This window comes from Pelobates fuscus, chromosome 4 (genome assembly GCF_036172605.1).
Source record: "Pelobates fuscus isolate aPelFus1 chromosome 4, aPelFus1.pri, whole genome shotgun sequence".
Lineage (NCBI taxonomy): Eukaryota > Metazoa > Chordata > Amphibia > Anura > Pelobatidae > Pelobates > Pelobates fuscus.
The window spans coordinates 375,886,869-375,904,256 of NC_086320.1; the positions used below are offsets into that span (position 1 = coordinate 375,886,869).

The following is a 17,388-nucleotide window of genomic DNA, read 5'->3' on the forward strand; positions in this document are numbered from 1 at the left end:
TGGGAGGTTGTGACAGGTGGCAGATTGAGGGGGTACCTGGTGGCAGAGTGAGGGAGGGGTTGAGTGGTGGCAGAGTGAGTGGGAGACACAGTGAGGGAGGTGTCTGGTGACAGAGTGAGGGAGTGGGTGACTAGTGACAGAGGGAGGGAGAGGCGGTGACTAGTGACAGAGTGAGAGAATGGGTGACTAGTGGCAGAGTGAGGGAGGGAAGAGATGACTAGTGGCAAAGTGAGGGAGGGAAGGGATGACTGGTGACAGAGTGAGGGGATGACTGGTGACAGAGTGAGGTAGTGACTAAGTGAGAGAGGGGGGTGACTGTCACTAGTCACCCCATCCCTCTCTCTGTCACTAGTCACTCCCTCCCTAACTCTGTCACGTGCTCTGTCACTAGTCACCCCCTCCCTCACTCTCACTAGTCACCCCCTCACTCTGTCACTAGTCACCCCCTCACTCTGTCACTATGTCACCCCCTCCCTCCCTCTGTCACTAGTCACTCCCTCCCTAACTCTGTCACTGTGAGGGAAGGAAGGGGTGACTGGTGACAGTGAGGGGATGACTGGTGACAGAGTGAGGGAAGGGATGACTGGTGACAGAGTGAGGGAAGGAAGGGATGACTGGTGACAGAGTTAGAGAGGGGGTGACTAGTGACAGAGTGAGGGAGTGGGTGACTAGTGACAGAGTGAGGGGGTGATTAGTGACAGAGTGAGGGAGGGAATGGGTGACACAGTTACAGAGGGAGGGGGTGACTAGTGACAGAGTGCGGCAGTGGGTGACTAGTGACAGAGGGAGGGGGTGACACAGTGACAGAGTGAGGGAGATGGTGACTAGTGACAGAGTGAGCGAGGTGGTGACTGTCACTAGTCACCCCATCCCTCCCTCTGTCACTAGTCACTCCCTCCCTAACTCTGTCACTAGTCACCCCCTCCCTAACTCTGTCACTAGTCACCCACTCCCTCTGTCACTGTGTCACCCATTCCCTCCCTCATTCTGTGTCCCTCACGCTAGTCACCCCTTCCCTCCCTTACTCTATCACTAGTCACCCCCTCCCTCACTCTGTCACTAGTCACCCCATCCCTCTGTCACTAGTCACTCCCTCCTTAACTCTGTCACTAGTCATCCCCTCCCTCACTCTGTCACTAGAGTGAGTGGGTGACTAGTGACAGAGTGAGGGAGGGGATGACTAGTGGCAAAGTGAGGGAGGGAAGGGATGACTGGTGACAGAGTGAGGGGATGACTGGTGACAGAGTGAGGGGATGACTGGTGACAGAGTGAGGTAGTGACTAGTGACAGAGTGAGGGAGGGGGTGACTGTCACTAGTCACTCCTTCTCTCTGTCACTGTGTCACCCGCTCTGTCACTAGTCACCCCCTCACTCACTAGTCACCCTCTCCCTCACTCTCACTAGTCACCCCCTCACTCTGTCACTAGTCACCCCCTCACTCTGTCACTGTGTCACCCCCTCCCTCCCTCTGTCACTAGTCACTCCCTCCCTCCCTCTGTCACTGTGAGGGAAAGAAGGGGTGACTGGTGACAGAGTGAGGGGATGACTAGTGACAGAGTGAGGGAGGGGATGACTAGAGACAGAGTGAGTGAGGGAGTGGGTGACTAGTGACAGAGTGAGGAAGGGGGTGACTAGTGACAGAGTGGGGGAGAGGGTGACTAGTGACAGAGTGAGGGGGTGATTAGTGACAGAGTAAGGGAGGGAATGGGTGACACAGTGACAGAGGGAGGGGGTGACTAGTGACAGAGTGCGGCAGTGCGTGACTAGTGACAGAGTGAGGGAGTGACAAAGTGACAGAGTGAGGGAGATGGTGACTAGTGACAGAGTGAGGGAGGTGGTGACTGTCACTAGTCACCCCATCCCTCCCTCTGTCACTAGTCACCCACTCCCGCACTCTGTCACTAGTCACCCCATCCCTCCCTCTGTCACTAGTCACCCCCTCCCTCTGTCACTGTCACCCATTCCCTCCCTCACTCTGTGTCCCTCACGCTAGTCACCCCTTCCCTCCCTTACTCTGTCACTAGTCACCCCCTCCCTCCCTCTGTCACTAGTCACTCCCTCCTTAACTATGTCACTAGTCATCCCCTCCCTCACTCTGTCCCTAGAGTGAGTGGGTGACTAGTGACAGAGTGAGGGAGGGGGTGACTAGTGACAGAGTGAGGGAGGGGGTGACACAGTGACAGAGTGAGGGAGGACGTGACACAGTGACAGAGTGAGGGAGGACGTGACACAGTGACAGAGTGAGGGAGGGGTGACATGGTGACAGAGGGAGGACGTGACTAGTGACAGAGGGAGGGAGGGGTGACAAGTGACAGAGGGTGGGGGTGACACAGTGACAGAGGGTGGGGGTGACACAGTGACAGAGGGAGGAAGGGGTGACTAGTGACAGAGGGCGGGTTGGGGTGACATAGTGACAGAGGGAGGGAGCAGGTGACAGTTAGGGAGGGAGTGACTAGTGACAGAGGGAGGGGTGACTAGTGACAGAGTGAGGGAGGGGGTGACTAGTGACAGAGGAAGGGTCACTAGTAACTGAGGTGACAAGTGACACAGAGTGAGGGGGTGACTAGTGACACAGTGAGGAAGGGTGACTAGTGACACAGTGTGGGGGTGACGAGTGACAGTGAAGGGGGTGACTAGTGACAGTGAAGGGGGTGACTAGTGACAGTGAAGGGGGTGACTAGTGACACAGTGATGGGGGGTGACTAGTGACAAGGGGGGTGACTAGTGACAGGGAGGGGTGACTAGTGACACGGGGGGTGACTAGTGACACGGGGGGGTGACTAGTGACGGGGGGGTTGACTAGTGACAGGGGGGTTGACTAGTGAAAGGGAGGGATGACTAGTGACACGGGGGGGTGACTAGTGACACGGGGGGGTGACTAGTGACACAGGGGGGTGACTAGTGACACAAGGGGGGTGACTAGTGACACGGGGGGTGACTAGTGACACAGGGGGTGAGTAGTGACACAGGGGGGGGTGACTAGTGACAGAGGGGGGTGACTAGTGACAGAGGGGTGGTGACTAGTGACGGGGGGTGAGTAGTGACAGGGGGGGTGAGTAGTGACAGGGGGGGTGACTGGTGACAGAGGGGTGGTGACTAGTGACAGGGGGGGTGAGTAGTGACAGGGGGGTGACTAGTGACACAGGGGGGGTGACTAGTGACACAGGGGGGGTGACTAGTGACACAGGGGGGGTGACTAGTGACACAGTGGGGGGGTGAGTAGTGACACAGTGGGGGGGTGAGTAGTGACACAGTGGGGGGGTGATAAGTGACCGGGGGGTGACTAGTTACACAGGGGGGGGTGACTAGTGACAGAGGGGTGGTGACTCGTGACAGAGGGGTGGTGACTAGTGACAGGGGGGGGGGGTGAGTAGTGACAGGGGGGTGACTAGTGACAGAGGGGGTGAGTAGTGACAGGGGGGTGACTAGTGACACAGGGGGGTGAGTAGTGACAGGGGGGTGACTAGTGACACAGGGGGAGACTAGTGACGGGGGTGACTAGTGACACGGGGGAGACTAGTGACAGGGAGGGGTGACTAGTGACACAGGGGGGGGACTAGTGACACAGGGGGGAACTAGTGACACAGGGGGGAACTAGTGACACAGGGGGGAACTAGTGACAGGGAGGGGTGACTAGTGACAGGGAGGGGTGACTAGTGACACAGGGGGGGTGACTAGTGACACAGGGGGGGTGACTACTGACACAGGGGGGGTGACTAGTGACACAGGGGGGGTGACTAGTGACACAGGGGGGGTGACTAGTGACACGGGGGGTGACTAGTGACACGGGGGGTGAGTAGTGACACAGGGGGGGTGAGTAGTGACACAGGGGGGGTGAGTAGTGACAGGGGGGTGAGTAGTGACAGGGGGGGGTGAGTAGTGACACAGGGGGGTGAGTAGTGACGGGGGGTGAGTAGTGACGGGGGGGGGTGACTAGTGACAGGGGGGGTGAGTAGTGACATGGGGGGTGACTAGTGACACAGGGGGGGTGACTAGTGACACAGGGGGGGTGACTAGTGACAGAGGGGTGGTGACTAGTGACAGAGGGGGTGAGTAGTGACAGGGGGGGTGAGTAGTGACGGGGGGTGACTAGTGACACGGGGGGGCGGTGACTAGTGACACGGGGGGTGACTAGTGACAGAGGGGTGGTGACTAGTGACAGAGGGGTGGTGACTAGTGACAGGGGGGGTGAGTAGTGACAGGGGGGTGAGTAGTGACAGGGGGGGTGAGTAGTGACAGGAGGGGGGTGAGTAGTGACAGGGGGGTGAGTAGTGACAGGGGGGGTGCTTAGTGACAGGGGGGGTGAGTAGTGAGGGTGGGGTGAGTAGTGACAGGGGGGGTGACTAGTGACACGGGGGGTGAGTAGTGACACGGGGGGTGAGTAGTGACAGGGGGGTGACTAGTGACACGGGGGGTGACTAGTGACACGGGGGGTGACTAGTGACAGGGGGGGTGACTAGTGACAGGGGGGGTGACTAGTGACAGGGGGGGTGACTAGTGACACAGGGGGGGTGACTAGTGACAGGGGGGTGACTAGTGACACAGGGGGGGTGACTAGTGACACAGGGGGGGTGACTAGTGACAGAGGGGTGGTGACTAGTGACAGGGGGGGTGAGTAGTGACAGGGGGGTGAGTAGTGACCCCTGTGGGTGACTAGTGACAGGGGGGGTGACTAGTGACACAGGGGGGGTGACTAGTGACAGAGGGGTGGTGACTAGTGACAGAGGGGTGGTGACTAGTGACAGAGGGGTGGTGACTAGTGACACAGGGGTGGTGACTAGTGACAGGGGGGGTGACTAGTGACACAGGGGGGGTGAGTAGTGACAGGGGGGGTGAGTAGTGACACGGGGGGGGTGAGTAGTGACAGGGGGGGTGAGTAGTGACACGGGGGGTGAGTAGTGACAGGGGGTGAGTAGTGACAGGGGGGGTGAGTAGTGACAGGAGGGGGGTGAGTAGTGACAGGGGGGGTTATTAGGGACACGGGGGGGTGAGTAGTGACAGGGGGGTGAGTAGTGACACGGGGAGTGAGTAGTGACACAGGGGGGTGAGTAGTGACAGGGGGGGTGAGTAGTGACGGGGGGTGACTAGTGACAGGGGGGTGAGTAGTGACAGGGGGGTGAGTAGTGACGGGGGGGTGAGTAGTGACAGGGGGGGGTGAGTAGTGACCCCTGTGGGTGACTAGTGACAGGGGGGGTGACTAGTGACCCGGGGGGGTGACTAGTGACAGAGGGATGGTGACTAGTGACAGAGGGGTGGTGACTAGTGACAGGGGGGGTGAGTAGTGACAGGAGGGGGGTGAGTAGTGACAGGGGGGGTGAGTAGTGACAGGGGGGGTGCTTAGTGACAGGGGGGGTGAGTAGTGGGGGGGGGTGAGTAGTGACAGGGGGGGTGACTAGTGACACAGGGGGTGAGTAGTGACAGGGGGGTGACTAGTGACACGGGGGGGTGACTAGTGACAGGGGGGGTGACTAGTGTCACGGGGGGGGTGAGTAGTGACAGGGGGGTGAGTAGTGACAGGGGGGGTGACTAGTGACACAGGGGGGATGACTAGTGACACAGGGGGGTGAGTAGTGACAGGGGGGGGTGAGTAGTGACCCCTGTGGGTGACTAGTGACAGGGGGGGTGACTAGTGACACAGGGGGGGTGACTAGTGACAGAGGGGTGGTGACTAGTGACAGAGGGGTGGTGACTAGTGACACAGGGGTGGTGACTAGTGACCGGGGGGTGAGTAGTGACAGGGGGGGTGACTAGTGACAGGGGGGGTGAGTAGTGACAGGAGGGGGGTGAGTAGTGACCCCTGTGGGTGACTAGTGACACGGGGGGGTGACTAGTGACACAGGGGGTGAGTAGAGACAGGGGGGGTGACTAGTGACACAGGGGGGTGACTAGTGACACGGGGGGTGACTAGTGACACGGGGGGGGTGAGTAGTGACAGGGGGGGGTGAGTAGTGACACAGGGGGGTGACTAGTGACACAGGGGGGTGACTAGTGACACAGGGGGGGTGACTAGTGACAGAGGGGTGGTGACTAGTGACAGAGGGGGTGAGTAGTGACAGGGGGGGGTGAGTAGTGACGGGGGTGACTAGTGACACGGGGGGTGACTAGTGACACGGGGGGGTGACTAGTGACAGAGGGGTGGTGACTAGTGACAGAGGGGTGGTGACTAGTGACAGGGGGGGTGAGTAGTGACAGGGGGGGTGAGTAGTGACAGGGGGGGGGTGAGTAGTGACAGGGGGGGTGAGTAGTGACAGGGGGGGTGCTTAGTGACGGGGGGTGAGTAGTGAGGGGGGGTGAGTAGTGACAGGGGGGTGACTAGTGACACGGGGGGTGACTAGTGACACGGGGGGTGAGTAGTGACACGGGGGGTGACTAGTGACAGGGGGGGTGACTAGTGACAGGGGGGTGACTAGTGACACAGGGGGGGTGAGTAGTGACAGGGGGGTGAGTAGTGACAGGGGGGGTGACTAGTGACACAGGGGGGGGGTGACTAGTGACACAGGGGGGTGACTAGTGACAGAGGGGTGGTGACTAGTGACAGGGGGGGTGAGTAGTGACAGGGGGGGTGAGTAGTGACCCCTGTGGGTGACTAGTGACAGGGGGGGGTGACTAGTGACACAGGGGGGGTGACTAGTGACAGAGGGGTGGTGACTAGTGACAGAGGGGTGGTGACTAGTGACACAGGGGTGGTGACTAGTGACAGGGGGGTGAGTAGTGACAGGGGGGGTGAGTAGTGACACAGGGGGGTGAGTAGTGACAGGGGGGGTGAGTAGTGACACAGGGGGGTGAGTAGTGACGGGGGGGTGAGTAGTGACACAGGGGGGTGAGTAGTGACAGGGGGGTGAGTAGTGACACGGGGGGTGAGTAGTGACAGGGGGGGGTGAGTAGTGAGGGGGGGGTGATTAGGGACACAGTGGGAGGGGGGGGGGAGTAGTTCCTACCTTTCTCTCCGCTCCCTCTGGTCTCTCCCAGGCTGCTGCTCCTTCCCCTGCTGATCGGGCTCTGTGTGAGAGGAGTAAACCGGAAGTAATGTCACTTCCTGTCCCGCCTCTCCCATCACACAGAGCCGCGAGGGACAGGAGAAGGAGACCCCTGAGTACCCCAAATAGCCCCTCATTGCTGTCTCCGGGGTCAGTAAATAGATAGGATTTAAAACTGAAAGATATTTCCCCACTAAGTCCGTTCATTATACAAATGGCAGCATTTAATCAGCACGATAAGGCTCTCCCATTAATCTGTAATAAAGAGATCCAAGATCTAAACAGGCCTGTGAATACTTACTGTATTATTGGCGGGGTTAACGGATAACAATCTGCAAAATGGTAAATATAACAAAAAAATCTTTTTATGTTTTTCTTTTTCCTTTCCAGCAAAAACATATAAATGAGCTGCAAGTTATTTCAGCATTCTGACTCCGGAATGAGTTAATTAGATAATGTTACAAAACGGCTGGCAATCAGCAACATACTTATAGGGACACTAATCACCAGAACAACTACAGCTTATTGTACAGTATACAGCTTAATGTATAGTATAGAGCTTATTATACAGTATACAGCTTATTGTATAGTATACAGCTTAATGTACGGTATACAGCTTATTGTACGGTGTTACGACACTCGCCGCCTGGAGAGTGAAGCCGCCGTTTAGCCGATAGTCCCCTTTCTCCTGAAATGCAATTCCAGCATAACCGATCATAAGACTCCCGACCGGAGCATACGAACACGGTCTCTCCCGATCAGCAATCCATCCGAAATCCTTCCACAGCTAGAAATAAACGAAAACGCTGTCCCAATAGTCAATCCCTCCACAAACGAGACAAAGCTCCGTTTTGAAGGTCAAGCAGAATGTGTTTAATGGGGGCTACCTGCCCAGTATTTATGCAGGTCTCCACCAGGTAGACACTCCCCTAGGGGACCTGGTGGAAGACTGTAAAATATATTAAGCAGTAGCCAATCGCAGTGGCTATAACACAAGCCCTCCCCATTTTACCCATAATACATCTCTGCCTATCCCGGAGATAATTAGGGAGAAACCTAATTAACTCCGAGGATAGGAACCATCGCCATTTTAAACACAACACACAAAATGCAATAAAATACATAAAATCCGAAGTACCGAAGATATAGTGTTCGTGCAACGTATCCCCAGATAGCCTAAATCTGAGGGCATATTCCTGCCGAATAGCGCTCGGATCCGAAGTACACAGTCCAATCGCCATGGAGTCAAAGTCTCTCATAAGTCTTTCGGTGTACGAATGACTCCATGGGACGGCTATCTGGGTGAGTTCATACGGATGAAGAAAACCCCCGAACGGGACAGTGTTCGTATGCCTCCAAGGGAATAGAAGGGGAGACGGCCGTCTCCAGCGGTGTTCGGTAGATAAAGAGTCCGTTTTAGATCCATGGGTTTTGCACCGAACACCGCTGATTCGCCTCGTGTCCAAAATGGCCGCCGCCTCGTGGTCGGCATACGAACGACGACCACCCGTACGATGGAATGGAGAGGTGTTTGCGGTGAACCACAGCGTTCTAATTTGTGGTCAAGGTGTTAATGAGCCGCACACTCCTCTCCTGGGTGGCCGATGTTCGGTAGTTTTACTCGGTACTTTAGGAAACGAAAAACCAACAGCGTACGGACAGGAAATCCACGAATCCAATGGAAACAGAGGAACCCGCAATACAGGTCTAGGTAGCAGGGTTCGTCACACGGCTCCCCCCTTGTGGAACACTCCGGCAGACCCGGCTTGGCCCTTTAGCGGGTCAACGTGGGGATGACCGGACTAGGAAGTAGCAAGGACGTCGGTTTGCCGGGATAACCCATCTGCATTCCCATTCTGCTTACCGGGTCGGTAGCTGATGGTGAAGTTATATGGTTGTAATGCTAAACTCCACCGCAGCAGTCTACCATTGTCTCCCGAGACCCGGTTAAGCCAAACAAGGGGATTGTGGTCCGTGATAAGGGAAAATTCCTGTCCATACAAATAGGGGCTCAATTTCTTCAATGCCCAGACCAGGGCCAAACATTCTTTCTCCACTGCCGCATAACTCACTTCCCGAGGTAACAGCTTTCGACTGAGGTATGCGACAGGGTGTTCTCCTCCATCTTCCCCGACCTGGCTTAGCACAGCCCCCAGTCCATACATGGAAGCATCTGTATGGACGAGAAAACGTTTGTTAGGAAGGGGGGCAGCCAGGACAGGGGCATTCACGAGGGCCTGCTTAAGTGCTCGAAACGCAGCTTCACAAGCTGGAGACCACAGGACCTGCTTAGGGAGGTTCTTCTTAGTCAGGTCTGTCAGGGGTTTAGCTATCGAGCTATAGTCGGGGACAAAGCGTCTGTAATATCCTGCAGTCCCTAGGAAGGCCAATACTTGGGTCTTGGTTATAGGTGTGGGCCAGTTTGCTACTGCCTCTATCTTGGCCGGCTCTGGTCTCTGGCTCCCACACCCCACCCTGTGACCCAAGTATTGTACCTCAGCCATGCCTAGATGACACTTCTCTGGCTTCAACGTCAGGCCAGCGGCCCGAATTTTATCCAGCACTACCCCTACGTGTACCAGGTGTTCCTCCCAGGACTCACTGTAGATCGCAATATCATCCAGGTATGCACAAGCAAATTCCTGGAAGCCATCAAGGAGCCTATCCACCATCCGTTGGAAGGTAGCTGGGGCGTTCTTCATCCCAAATGGCATAACCTTAAATTGGTATAAGCCAAAGGGGGTGACGAAGGCCGACTTGGGGATGGCGTCCTTGGCCAGGGGAATCTGCCAGTAGCCCTTACACAGGTCTATGGTGGTCAGGTAGCGTCCCCTGGCAATGCGGTCTAATAGCTCGTCTACCCGTGGCATCGGGTAGGCGTCAGTGGTGGTCCGCTCGTTGAGCCTCCTGTAGTCCACACAGAACCGGGTGGTCCCATCTTTCTTAGGCACCAGGACTACAGGGGAGGCCCAAGGGCTATCGGAGTGCTCGATGACCCCAAGCTGGGTCATCTCCTCTATCTCCTTCCGCATTCCTTCTCGGACTGCTTCAGGGATACGGTAAGGGGGTTGTCGTAAGGGGTTCTGTCCAGGGGTCTCTACCTTATGTACAGCTAGGGTAGTGTAGCCGGGTTCTTGGGAGAACGTCGCCTGCTTCTCCCACAGAAGCTGTTTCGCCTGTTCCTTCTCCGCGGGGCTTAACCTGTCCCCTAGCTGTACGAGCTCGGTCAAATCCGTCTGGGCACCTCTGGCTAATAGGTCGGGTAAGGGTAAGCTTTCGGTATCGTCTGCAGCGGGGGCACACACTGCGGCTACATCCTCAGGTCGTTCCTGATACTCCTTTAGCATGTTCACATGAAAGGATCGCTGGATCCTGTCATCTGAACAGCTGGCTATAAGGTACGTAGTATCGCACACCTGGGCTAATACTTTATACGGGCCCTGCCAAGATGCCTGCATCTTGTTCGCCTTCACAGGTTTGAGCACTAGTACCTTCTGCCCAACCTGGAATACTCGCTGTCTGGCACCCCGATCGTACCATTCCTTCTGTCTCCCCTGGGCCACCTGGAGATTCTCTCTTACCATCAGAGACAGTTTCTCCATGCGGTCCCGAAGTTCCAGAACATACGGTACTATGGGGGTACCTTCCTGCTCCGTCTCCCCCTCCCAGTGGCCTCTAATGAGATCTAGAGGTCCGCGGACCCTTCTCCCATAAAGCAGCTCAAAGGGGGAGAACCCAGTAGATTCCTGGGGCACCTCTCTGTAGGCAAACAACAGATGAGGCAGGAATCGCTCCCAGTCTCGGCAAGTGTCAGAAAAGGTCCTCAGCATCTGCTTGAGGGTGCCATTAAATCGCTCGCAGAGACCGTTAGTCTGTGGATGGTATGGGGAACTAAGTATCGGTTTAATGCCGCATACCCTCCACAGCTGCTGGGTGAGCACAGCGGTAAATTGGGTTCCCTGGTCGGAGAGAATCTCTTGAGGGAACCCGACCCTGGTAAAAATCCTAACCAGGGCGTCAGCAACTGTCTCTGCCTCTATGTTAGACAGCGCTACTGCCTCTGGATAGCGAGTGGCATAGTCCACCACGGTGAGAATGTATTTCTTACCAGATGGACTAGCCCTGGCCAGTGGACCCACAATATCAACGGCTATGCGGGCAAAGGGCTCCCCAATAATAGGCATCGACATAAGCCTACCTTTTGGGTGGTCCCCCCGCTTCCCTACCCGTTGACAAGTGTCACACGTGCTACAATATATCCGCACAGCCTGGTTAATACCTGGCCAAAAGAAGTTCTGCATAATCCTATGGCCTGTGCGGCGGGACCCTAGATGACCGGCTAGCGGGACATCATGCCCTATCCGCAGAATCTCCCGCCGGTATTTCGCGGGCACTACCAGCTGTCGATTCGGCGGAGGGGCAACACTTTTCTGGGACGGCTTAGGGATCCGATATAACCTGTCCCCCACCCACTCATACCGCTCCCCCTCTGCTCCTTCCTCTCCAGTGTCTGCTCTGCCTCTATACCTCTGGAGAGATGGGTCTGTCTGGGTTTCCCTCCCGAACTCCTCCGGGGAATCCCAACTAGCTAACGTCGGCCCTGGGGTGTCAGTCGGGGAATCGGTTCTTACCTGGGTCTCAGCAGCAGGTGGGCCGGTTCCAGCAGCACGGGTCTGAGCCCGGGTAGTCACTGGGTTGGCTTCGCCAGGTCCCATAGTAGCATAGGCGGAAATCAAAGGGGCCAAATCATTTCCCAGCAAAACATCGGCAGGCAAGTCCTTCATAACCCCCACATTCACATGTCCAGCTCCCGCTCCCCAGTCCAAATGAACCCGGGCAACATGCAGACGGAACACGGCGCCTCCTGCCACCCTTACTGCCACAGTATTCCCGGTGTGTTGGTGTTCCGAAACCAGGTTCTTTTGAAGTAAGGTCATAGTAGCTCCGGTGTCTCTTAGACCAGTGACCTCTTTCCCGTTCAACTTAACGGTCTGCCTGTGGTGTTGGCGGTTGTCCTGCTGAGCTGCGTGAACTGGGTCTGCTTCGTGAAGGAAACCCCAAAACTCCTCCTGCTCAAGGCAGTGAGCAGAAGGCTGAGGTGGCTGCTGGGCTCCGCCGGCTGGGTTCCTCCAGGATGGTGCTTGGTTGGCGTTGTTTAAAGGGCATTCCGGTCTTTTATGTCCCATCTGCTTGCACCCAAAGCACTGGACCTGGTTGGAGTAACCCCGTTTGTTGAAGCGGGCTGACTGCCCATGGTTGGTTGCTGGCGGTATAGCGGGGGTACGTTGTGCTGGGGGGTGATATAGGTTGGTGGTTGGAGGTGCTGCCGGTTTGTATTCCACTCGGGCAGGGACCTTGGCTGCTGTCTGATCGAGCTTACGGGCATCAGTGTATTCGTCAGCCAGACGAGCAGCTTCATGGAAGGTAGCGGGTTTACGGTCCCTGACCCACTCTCGAACTCCTGCAGGCAATTTGTCAAAGCAGTGTTCTAGCAGGAACACTTGCAGCACCTCTTCCCCAGTTACCGCTCGACACCCTGTCATCCAGTGGGCTGCCGTGCGGTGTACCCGGCATGCCCATTCCACATAGGAATCACCAGCCTGTTTATTATTGTCCCGGAATCGCCTCCGGTACGCCTCAGGGGTAACAGCGTACCGGGTCAACAGAGCATCTTTTACTGTCCGGTAGCTAGTGAGTTCCTCCTCTGGGATGGCCCGAAAGGCTTCACTAGCCCGGCCGGATAACTTCCCAGAGAGGATAGGAACCCATTCTTCTGCGGGTACCTGGTGTAAAGCACACTGTCGTTCAAAGTCCGCCAGGAACCCGTCTATCTCTCCTTCAGTCTCAATAAAGTTTTTAAAAGCAGCAAATGGTACCTTTTTCTTCCCATTGTTATTATGGGGTACCTCTGCTGTTGCAGCTCCGCTTCTCTGGAGCGCCTGTTGTGCTGCTACTGCGGCTTGTACTTGCACCACAATATCCGCTGCAGGGTTGGGGCCAAAGTGTGCCAGTCTGATCTGAACTGCCCGGTTAAACGCTATTTCCTCGGGTGTTAGATCCAGCAGGCCAGGCACATTAGCTATCTCCCTTCCCTGTGCTGTATCCATCTCTACCAATATAGCAATAATCTCTCTTTTCTTGAGATTGCTCGCTGATCGTCCTCTGCGCTCCAAAATGTCTTTAAGGGTAGCACGCCTTAACTCCTCATATTGCATTTCCAATCCGGGGTGTGTAGCTGGCCTTCAGGGCGGTGGGATTCATCCCGTCGCTTGCCACCAATTGTTACGACACTCGCCGCCTGGAGAGTGAAGCCGCCGTTTAGCCGATAGTCCCCTTTCTCCTGAAATGCAATTCCAGCATAACCGATCATAAGACTCCCGACCGGAGCATACGAACACGGTCTCTCCCGATCAGCAATCCATCCGAAATCCTTCCACAGCTAGAAATAAACGAAAACGCTGTCCCAATAGTCAATCCCTCCACAAACGAGACAAAGCTCCGTTTTGAAGGTCAAGCAGAATGTGTTTAATGGGGGCTACCTGCCCAGTATTTATGCAGGTCTCCACCAGGTAGACACTCCCCTAGGGGACCTGGTGGAAGACTGTAAAATATATTAAGCAGTAGCCAATCGCAGTGGCTATAACACAAGCCCTCCCCATTTTACCCATAATACATCTCTGCCTATCCCGGAGATAATTAGGGAGAAACCTAATTAACTCCGAGGATAGGAACCATCGCCATTTTAAACACAACACACAAAATGCAATAAAATACATAAAATCCGAAGTACCGAAGATATAGTGTTCGTGCAACGTATCCCCAGATAGCCTAAATCTGAGGGCATATTCCTGCCGAATAGCGCTCGGATCCGAAGTACACAGTCCAATCGCCATGGAGTCAAAGTCTCTCATAAGTCTTTCGGTGTACGAATGACTCCATGGGACGGCTATCTGGGTGAGTTCATACGGATGAAGAAAACCCCCGAACGGGACAGTGTTCGTATGCCTCCAAGGGAATAGAAGGGGAGACGGCCGTCTCCAGCGGTGTTCGGTAGATAAAGAGTCCGTTTTAGATCCATGGGTTTTGCACCGAACACCGCTGATTCGCCTCGTGTCCAAAATGGCCGCCGCCTCGTGGTCGGCATACGAACGACGACCACCCGTACGATGGAATGGAGAGGTGTTTGCGGTGAACCACAGCGTTCTAATTTGTGGTCAAGGTGTTAATGAGCCGCACACTCCTCTCCTGGGTGGCCGATGTTCGGTAGTTTTACTCGGTACTTTAGGAAACGAAAAACCAACAGCGTACGGACAGGAAATCCACGAATCCAATGGAAACAGAGGAACCCGCAATACAGGTCTAGGTAGCAGGGTTCGTCACACGGCTCCCCCCTTGTGGAACACTCCGGCAGACCCGGCTTGGCCCTTTAGCGGGTCAACGTGGGGATGACCGGACTAGGAAGTAGCAAGGACGTCGGTTTGCCGGGATAACCCATCTGCATTCCCATTCTGCTTACCGGGTCGGTAGCTGATGGTGAAGTTATATGGTTGTAATGCTAAACTCCACCGCAGCAGTCTACCATTGTCTCCCGAGACCCGGTTAAGCCAAACAAGGGGATTGTGGTCCGTGATAAGGGAAAATTCCTGTCCATACAAATAGGGGCTCAATTTCTTCAATGCCCAGACCAGGGCCAAACATTCTTTCTCCACTGCCGCATAACTCACTTCCCGAGGTAACAGCTTTCGACTGAGGTATGCGACAGGGTGTTCTCCTCCATCTTCCCCGACCTGGCTTAGCACAGCCCCCAGTCCATACATGGAAGCATCTGTATGGACGAGAAAACGTTTGTTAGGAAGGGGGGCAGCCAGGACAGGGGCATTCACGAGGGCCTGCTTAAGTGCTCGAAACGCAGCTTCACAAGCTGGAGACCACAGGACCTGCTTAGGGAGGTTCTTCTTCAGAATAACAAAGCATCATGGAAGCTGTAGTTTTAAAACATCTGGGGATCTACCTTTTGGGCACCCATGATTAACCCATTAATTGTGCATATTCCTGGAACGTAGGGGGTTAATACCTCTACTGAAGGTAATGTGCATTTGTGGACCAGTTTATGTGGAACGTATGAATACATAGAATCTATTATTTTATTTATTTTTTATTACATTGTTTATGTTTATAATAAAAGCCCAAACAATCTGACATAATTAAAATATGACAATGTAAAAGTGCAAAATCTCAGGCTCTTTTATCTAGAAAATGGAGCTATTTTTATTGGCGTCTTTGCTGAACCAGGAAATTTCCGATAATTGACAAGGGAATTGTAAATATTATCTATTGTACCCAGCGTGACTTTTTGCGTCATGGTGGGCATGATCTAATACAATGTCACATATATAACACTAAATATATATACAGCACTACAAAACATGAAGAATTATTACAGCCACTTTACAGCACGCAGATGTCTTCACAGAATTTAGACGCCGCTTATCAAAAATGAAACTTGGTTCTTCAAACACCTATATCACTTTAGCTTTCAGAAGTGTTTTTTTTTTTTTTTTAAAGTTTTACAAAAAGTGGAGATTTCAATAGAAATTTACACTTTTATGAATTAACCTTTTACACTCCACCCCTGCTGTCAGTCAGACAATCAGTCCTGTTACTTCCTGGTTTCATTAGCTCAGTGGAGATAAACTCAAAAGGCAGCAATTACCCAGAGCACCTGCCTTGCAAAGACTTCTCATTGAGCTGCATTGGGAAGTCTGTGATTGGACAGCCACAGAAAGTCTGAGCGGGGTTAGAAGAGTTTTTGCAAAGGCTGCAGAAGAGAGACCTGCAGGTTTTTCTTGATTTAGCTTGTAAAAAAAAAAATAACTCCAATGAAAAAACGTATAATTAAGTACGTGAATATTTTATTGGGGTATCTCTACTAAATGGTTATTTTTTTTATTTGAGCAGTAAAGTTTCTCTGAAACATACAAGCATACCTTTCAAAATTACAAAAAACAACATTTTTATTGCTTAATTTAGGCATTAATAAATAATTGATAACTTTGTGTTTAAAAATGTGAATAAACAGCTTGTGTTTGCTTTGTCCTGTCCGGCTCCCATCAGGTAACAGCTGTGCAGGATGAGAGGACACACCAGCAGTTACAAGTGTGCCCATCCAGCGATGCTCTGACTCACTGGTACAATTGGCTAATTGAAGGATGACATGACATTCATTGTGCTTGGTGGAGAAAGGGTGACCAAGTCAAGGAAAATAATACTGAATTGTGTCTTTTTCTTTCTTTGACAGAGCTGCGGTGATCATTAATCACACACATTTCATCTTCCTGGGGAATGCTGTGAAACATCAATTGTACGGTCCTGAATTTCTCCTCTAACTGGAAAGGTAAGATCTACATCCATTATCTAACTTTGCAGAATAATTTATCTGTTGTTAAAATGTCCTATTAGTCACTTCTAGGAACAAAATTGGAACTAGGGGGATTTAAAGCAAACCTGCGATGGTTCTTGATTCCCTCACCCCAGTAAAAGTAGATGAAGCATTTAATGATGTGACTAGTGCATGCGCAGTCCGCATACCTTTCATAGTGAGTAAAAGGTTACATTAATTTACACAGAATGCCATGGCTGTGCCAGGGCTGTAAGGCACACACTGTACATAATAATCTAAAATGTATTGAGAGTTCTTCTTCTAAAAAATGCACATCCCACAGGTAACTTTTAGTTAGCCATAGGATTGCGCAAAAAAAAAAAAGCTACACTGCTCACAGTGTAAATATTTAGGGCAAAACATCCTTGCACGGTCTCTGAGTTTAACACAGTTTTACTTGGTGAAGTAATCAACCACTGGCCTCCTCCTGACTCCGTTCCGCCAAGTGTGAAACTACTTTCATAGATTCTAAAATACACAAAATAACTAGTCTATTAGTAAGAGGATAACAAGAGCATTATGCGAGGAAGTTATATCTAAAATGACATTACTGAACATTTTCTGAGAACATATATTTTGATATATTGATTTGTGTAAAAACAAAACAAAAAAAAACTAAATCTCCACACATTGGGGGAGGTTAGATAATTTAATATAGTATTAGAAAACATTACATTTTATATTCTGAATAAACAATCCCTGAAAAGATATCTAGTCTCTCAAAAATCATGTATGTTGCTCCTTCTACATTTTAGCAGAATTAAACGTTTCTGAAATGTTCATTGTCTATTTTTTCGAAATATAGAGGAAATCATTTTTTTTTTTTTACAAACCTTCATCTTCTAGCATCTAAACTTATTTGAGCAGGGCCCTTAACCCCCTCTGTTCCTGTGTGTTTAGCTCGTCTTGTTGCGAATACTTGTCTGCTAGTCCACCCATTGTACGGCGCTGCGGAATTTTCTGGCGGTATAT

The 17,388-nt window shown here is 52.8% G+C and overlaps 1 protein-coding gene across 1 annotated transcript in view; it reads left to right on the forward strand.

Moving 5' to 3' along the window:
* The window catches only part of GJC2 (gap junction protein gamma 2), a 97,148-nt gene that overhangs the window by 11,800 nt on the left and 67,960 nt on the right, over nt 1-17,388 (forward strand). The window contains exon 2 of the mRNA XM_063452793.1: nt 16,276-16,371. The gene's annotated coding sequence lies outside the window, so the exon portion shown is untranslated. The remainder of the gene's footprint in view (nt 1-16,275; nt 16,372-17,388) is intronic.